The 7620-nt window shown below is 41.7% G+C and overlaps 1 protein-coding gene across 1 annotated transcript in view; it reads right to left on the bottom strand.

Annotated features, from left to right (window-relative positions):
- Positions 1 to 6722, bottom strand: part of LOC132470997 (cadherin-22) — an 87632-nt gene extending 80910 nt beyond the window's left edge. The window contains exon 1 of the mRNA XM_060069958.1: positions 6536 to 6722. The gene's annotated coding sequence lies outside the window, so the exon portion shown is untranslated. The remainder of the gene's footprint in view (positions 1 to 6535) is intronic.
- Positions 6723 to 7620: the final 898 nt, after the last annotated feature.

Genomic DNA, 7620 nt, shown 5'->3' on the forward strand with positions numbered 1-7620 from the left:
ATTCTGATCCCCAGTTTTGCTTGTTTGTGTGTGTGCTGCAAAGAGCGGGACACGCACTGAGAGGAAGGAGCACAAGGGGTGTTTGATCAAACTGGAAAACCTACATAATTCAGGTTATTAATTCATGAATGTATCCATGGTTAAATAAAGCACAGCAGTGTCGCTTTGTGACTTCTCCCAGCTGCCCTGTGTCACAAGAAGCACTGTACTTTCCACTTTTCTATTATATCTCTCCAAAGCAGCGGAATTATGAAATTAGAAAAAGCATCTACGATCCATGCTTTCAGTGGTGAGTTTACCCAGAAAGACCTATCTTGTGATATTGCTTTTTGGAGAATGGAGGGATTATCCAAGTCCAAAGAAAGACTAATTTCATGCTTCTCAATTCCACCAATTATTGGAAATCTGAAGGATATTTTTTTTGTGTTAGTCTAGAGAAAGTGTATTGAATGTTCATGCTTCATACCTTGTCTATAAACACTTTCCTTTAGCTCCTTTATGTCACTCTCCAACCAATCCTACTCAACAGCTCTATTTGGACGAAATGTTCCACATTTCCTTTTCCTTTTCATCCAGCTTGATACGACCGCATACCTGAAATAGTCTAGAAGACAATTTACATCCCGTTGACATTTAGCCATTTAGCCAACGCTTTTATCCAAAGTCACTTACAACTGAGTCTGAGAACAATCATAGCGTACAATCAAAAATGACGCAGAATGCTGCTCAATATGCGCTGTGAGTTATTCACACCGTGGACAAATTGCCAGAGGAGGAGGGATAGAAAACTGAAGACGAGAGAGAATTAGAGAGAAACAAAAAAAAGAACAGCATTGCCAAATCCCTGCATTATTTATTCACGGAAGGCCAAGTGGGTAAGTACCAGTCCTGGTTTCCAAGTGTTGCTCAGTTTGGAGTGGGAGTCAGGGATAAGCCAATAGGGATGCTCACACATACAGCTCCGGAAGGGCTTTCGCTCTTCTGTAGGCGCGCTATTGGCCAGCTGTTGAGGTAACAGAAGCTCTTTTTTCAAATATTATCAACATAATTGGAGTAATATCATTAATAACACAGCATCTGGCTACCATGAGTTTTGTATAGGCCTAAACATCAACATATTCTATTGTAGGCAGTTATTCTGCATTACCCAAGACTCAAGAAAGAATAATTAGAAAGCTACTATATTATGTCCTGCCAAGGTCATGTTAGTAATTATAATTTCCATTTTTTTTAAATAAAACAAAGTTTACTGTGACTAACAATAATTGGTGGGTTTGTACTTTAATTGCCAAGGTTTCATAGGGTGAATTGTTAAGCCCCTTCCTCCGGTCAGTAGGTGAAATTGACAGTATAGATAATAATAACTAGCCTTGAGACCAATTCAAAGAAATGATAAATCCCTGGACCGATCAGATACTGTTTAAAGGCAATAGAAAAAAAAAAAAAACGTATTTAATTTAAAATGATTTGTTTGTATCATAATTATGTCAATGAAATTAATTGCAATATGTGTCCCTTGTTGAAAGCTCGAACATGTAATCATAATGGGATTTTAACCTTAGTCTAAAGCAAAAATATACACTATTATTGTTCTGAATCCCACCACCAAGTCTGGGCCAGGAAGGAAGAAGAGTTTGTTGGTGAGGGTGAACCTGTATCAGCACGGCCAGCTCAGAGATTGGCATTCTATCATAAATCTCATTTCAGGAATTCTTGCTGTCAGAGAGCATCTCCAGTCCGAGCAAAAAAGTGTCATTGGTTGCAGTCAGCCGGTGATCACAAATAAGACAGAGGCATAAATACATCATATATCGCTGTCAAACACAGTGAGTATCACAACATCACAGTCCCAGGTACCAAAGTCAGATTGAAGAGCAAAGGTATTAAATGAACTCCCATTGCATGCAATGAAATGACCGCAAAGATTATTCTCGCATGAGTAAATCTGGGAGATAGCAAACCAAACAATATGATAATAAGTTATCCTTCCGTATCAACTCTAATCCCTTGTTTATTTTAATCATTTGCAGACAAAAAGGCAAATCCTCTTTTGTGTGCGCTTGTGTGTGTATGTGTGTGTGTGTGTGTGTGTGCGCGCGCGCGCGCACGTGTGTGTGTGTGTGTGTGTGTGTGTGTGTGTGTGTGTGTAGGCATTGTTACGTATGTCTGTGTCGTCATCCACATTGGTGCCATAAAGTCCTGGAATACCAGCCATAAAAGATGGCAGAACTCGGTTCCTTGTCCTATACCTTGGCAGCCTTCATTGCTCCCAAACTTACACAATGACATGATGCCACCTGCCCAGGAGCTGTGCCAATATCTTTTATTCCAAACTGTAAGGAAGTGTCCTATGTGAACTGTGACAGTCAGGTGAGGAATGGCCTGTTTACAAAGTAGTTCTGCCACCCACTCATTGAAGGGGGAAACAAATCTAAACCTGCAGACTTTACTTTAGACGCCAGCGATGGTAGTGCTGGTGGTAATCACATAAACATGCATTATATATTTGATGTACACAGTATTTTTTGGAAGCATGTTGCTTACGCTCCCCACTACTGCCAATGGAAAATAGGGCTGTACAATTAATAGCACATTAAAATAGCGAGTTGGGGACTGAAATGGACTAATCGCGAAAGTTAAATTATTTTTTACGAATACAAGAGACAAAAATGTGTAAAACAGTAATAAATCAGATTTAGTATGACTGCTACATTAATATCTAATGGCAAATCGTTACACCTTCTTTTTTAGTAGGCGGTACAGAATATTACTTGAATCCATAATCTGTTAATCACAATGAATTATTGTGATCACAATACTTGGCAACAAAACAGCAATTATGTTGTTCATAATCGTGCTTACTGGAAACACCTTGCAACTGATGTCTCATAGTTTCCCACCAACATAGACTGCAGAGTCAACGGTTCCAGGCCACCAACAGCACCCTGGGGGCAGTCAGGGGCATTGGGTCTCTTGCTCAAGGACAACCTCTCCTCCCTAGGGATCAACCTCCCCAGTTACCCTCTGACCCCCTCTGCTCTATCTCTTAGTTATAAGACTGTGTGTGTGTGTGTGTGTGTGTGTGTGTGTGTGTGTGTGTGTGTGTGTGTGTGTGTGTGTGTGTGTGTGTGTGTGTGTGTGTGTGTGTGTCTGCAGTGCGTGTATGCGCGGGTTGAGGCAGTAATAAAGGGCACTTGTCTTTGTGAAGTCCCCTGACAGGTCCAGATCAATTAGCTCATCTAATAAGTCTCCTCCCCGTTAGCCTAGCCACCTCTTCTGTTGGAGAGGCTGCTGTATCCGTCATCTTTACAGCCTCAACACTGCCATCTATCACCTCATGACCCACCACCACCCCGTCACAGTCTGTACTGCTCTCTCCCACTGTCTACCTTATTCTCCCTCACTCTGTGAGTGCCTCGCCCTCCCTTGACATCACACTGCATCCCAACTTGGTGAATAAGAATCATTGTTTCCACTACGGAGCACTTGATTTAAAATAATTCACAGTAATATAATAGGGGTGTGTGTGTGTGTGTGTGTGTGTGTGTGTGTGTGTGTGTGTGTGTGTGTGTGTGTGTGTGTGTGTGTGTGTGTGTGTACGTGTGCAAGCATGTGTGTGATTGTATACATGTGTATGTGTTCCTGTGTTTGTGCATGGTTGAAACTGTGTGTGATTGGATGCATTGGTGTGTGTGTGTGTGTGTGTGTGTGTGTGTTTGAATGCATTTATTGGTGTGTGTGTGTGTGTGTGTGTGTGTGTGTGTGTGTGTGTGTGTGTGTGTGTGTGTGTGTGTGTGTGTGTGTGTGTGTGTGTGTGTGTGTGTGTGTGTGTGTGTGTGTGTGTCATGCTGCCAGCCTGAAACGATGGCGGGGATCGCAGGAGCTCCTCACGATGCGTTCAGTTCAATTTCGTAAATAACAATGAGCCTTCAATGGCGTCATGCTCCTCTACACACTCGTTGGACCACAGCCACTCAGTAAGAAGCTTAGCTAAAAAGAGCAATGAATATAATGCCACATTTTAGTCCCATTTGTAGTCGTTTACATCAGTATATTAAAAAGGCCATTGATAAGATATTGATAGATATGCTACAGATATGACACACGCTGTCATTCAAAGTTAAATTTTACGTTAATCATGTTTACTTAAACCATGTCCTGGAGTAATTTGATCAAACACAATCAGAGAAGGACACGCGAGATCCAGGCACACTCAAACGTCTGGCATGTTGAAGTGCTGAGATAAACTTGTTGTTATCGGTTACCTTTCATAACTGAACGATCGCTGGGGAAACCATTACCGTGAACAATTAAACTTCTTGACAACATCTACTCCATTGCTTCGATCTGAATAAATGTAATGAAAGATTCATGATGCTGCCGTGTATCATGAATAAACAGGGATTAGAGTTGTTAATAAGGTAATCCACTGATACCAAGATGCCACGGTCTCTAAGAAGAGAAACCTCACACGTAAGCAAAAAAAGGGCAAGTTCAATGATAAGCCGTTTGCCTGCACACTGCACACCATTGTGTCCTCCGAGCTAATTTGCCTCTGAGGCTCCGCTCTCACACATCCAATGTGGGGCCGAAATTGTGTCAGGCCAGATCTATTATCCGACCCTAGGGTCAATAAAGGTCATGGTTCCTTCCCCTTGGAGGTCGCGCCACCTTGGCTCAATGTATTATGGAGTGCCGTCTAATTGGAAAATTAAAGCCATTGATTGGCAATTGGGACCAGAGGCCATTCTCACAGGTTTTTTCCGAGCACCAATTAAAGTAGAATAAATAGCACAAAAAATAAAACAAGGCATACTTGGAAACAATCTCACATACGTGTACGCACACACAAAAACACACAGACACACAGAAACACAAATAGAAAACCCAGGGGCGTAAACTTTAACCTCGACCAAGGTCAGTCAGCAATATTCAGGCTGAAAGAGAAAGAACAGTAGCCTCTCGGTCACAAATCATATTCTCTCGTATTAAGCACACAGCCCACCCCACACTGCTGAGAATAGTATTTAATTTGTTCCCATCGCCTGCGGGCCGTAGGGGGCTCGAACAGAACAAATATGAAGACAGGTTAGGAATGTTTTCATAAATCAAGTTGATTTGTGAAATATATTAGCTGTAAAGAATTGCCCAACGTAACTGGTTATTCTTTGAGAGTGAAGCAAATTACGATAGTAGTCAAATAGACTATGAAAGTACCTCGCTGTGATCAAGCTGTGTTCTATATGAGATTGCTTTATTAATCAAGTGTTATTAGTTATTATAATAATAATAATAATGGATACCCAAATATCATGTCGCTAAAGAATTAATGATGTAAATTAGCTTCACTACAACGATGTAATGAATCTTGGCAACACGTTGGGGATGAATTGAGCGGCAGAGCTAGACAATATATATCAGGAAAAAAACATCTGACCAAACAAGAGTTTAATTTAATCCAATGAAGTTTGTTTTTCTTTTCACGGTGCGACATTGGTTAAATGTCCGCAGGAAGTAAGTGAAGAATAATTATTAAATAAGGTTGTGTATTCATATTCATACATCTGTCCTAGTCACTTCCCCACCTCGATGAAAGGGGAAACAGGGAAAATAAGATGCCATTAGGTTCAACATTTTCATCCCCCTGCGATCACAAATTAATGAACCCAACTAAACCCATAGTTCATTATAGTCCAACGTGGTTTGCCTTTAGCGCACATGCAGTGGCACTGTGGCACGCATCCAAGTTTCCAGAATGCGTCCTATTGGCGCATCAAGTGGCTGCGGTCGCCGGAAACGCATCCCCTTGCATGCAAAGGCGATCTGGTCCTTCTACTAAAACACACGCATTGGAATCATTTAGAAATCAATTAACGCTCAGTAAATCCTTACATTGTTGCTGCCTGCAAACCGAAGAGCGCGAGCGAAAATTAATTTTATTATATTTTATTAATAAAAAATGAAGGCGTGGGTAGCATATGTTTTGGCCAATAAAATCTATAGATAAAATCACGCGTAAATTGTTAGGGCAGACTACAATTTGGATTTCGAAGAGCAGTTCATTAGTGCATTCATGGCAGCCTGTGTAGAAATGCAGATTGAGACAGTCAGATATCTGATATATACTAAAGCTTTTCAAATGATCAAATAAACCCAACCTTGGTCACGAGCGCGGGTAACACTCGTCCTCGGCGACTCTGTCGCGTAAACGGCGACATGTCGCAACAAGTTACATTGTTAAGGCGTTCTTCAATGGCAAATTAATGAATGCAAAGATGTAGTGATTCCAGGGGCTGGGGGAGGGGGGGTTACAAAGTGCGAAGAAGCTCATCATAAACGCACTGTATAACCCCGGGTTCCCTCATTCACTCATTCCTAGTGTGCCCAATGCTCCCACACGCGATAACCGCCACAGCGTCAAACGGAAACCCAGTAGTGGGTGAAGTTGAAGGCTACGCGGAGGTTCAGTGCGAGCAGAGCCACCCGGAACTTTCCCCCCTTCAAACAAAATTGCAAAAAAGATCCAAAGTCTTACCTTTTGCCATCGATTGCCGGAAAAAAACGTCGTTACGCGGACAAGTTTGGTCAAGGGGGACGTGTGTGTCTGGCTTATTCGACCTGTGGTCTCCCAAAAATTGTATACGATTCCTTTTTACGTTGAGCAGCTGGAGCGATAAGGCAGACTGCGTGTCTTGTGTGGAGCCACGCGCTGCTCTTTGGCGCCTCTGTTCTGGGCGCTGCGCGAGTAACGGCATGGAACGTCCCTAGTGGCGACGCGAGGAACTGCCGTGTGATCATTAATCTGTGATGAGAGGGAATAATAGTAATGGAGAAGAGTGGATGATATAATACATAGCTTGTCGTGTCGTGTATACACATATTGGAGTGAGAAATATGTATAAAAAAAATGAGATTAGAGTTCTGATTTATGTATTGAAAGTTATATTTACACAGTGTGTGACAATAGTAGGTCCTAGACGTCCAAAGGGCTATTATATAGCACACAAGGCATATACATATACACAGACAAACTGCTTGTGTGTGAGTGAATGACGTCTGAACCTCTAACAATCCAAAATGTAATAACAAAATGTAACAATAATTATTTGAGAGAATAAAAGCATGCATATAGGTGAATAGCACATTGCCTTATGAGATGCTTCACAAAAACAAGTTACAGAGCGCAGATAAACACCTAAAGAAAAAAATTGTCCCAGGTAAAAGTGAATGCATAAATTAATCAATTCGCAGCATGATAATGTATAATTATAATCATTATGATACTCCTACCCTTTGGAGGCAGCACTGTTGCTTAGCTTAGTGTTAGTCGAGAAAAAAAAAAATGATGATGGACGGAAAAAGAGTGTGTTGGGGCTGGTCTTGCGTGGAGGCTAAACTGCTGATTGCCATGCGTTTCAGCACTCAAGAGCAGAAAAAGGCCCCGCATTATGATTTAACCTGAATATGTGTTAAAGGCAGAGGGGGAAATGTTGGAAGCTGGCAGTTTGAGGCTTGACTATGTGTTACTGAATGCCTTGAGTGGTACCCCTGATAATTACAGCAGAAAAGTGTGCGTGCATGCATGCGTGCGTGCTTGTGTTTATTTGAATACATATAAGC

Source organism: Gadus macrocephalus, chromosome 13 (genome assembly GCF_031168955.1).
Source record: "Gadus macrocephalus chromosome 13, ASM3116895v1".
Lineage (NCBI taxonomy): Eukaryota > Metazoa > Chordata > Actinopteri > Gadiformes > Gadidae > Gadus > Gadus macrocephalus.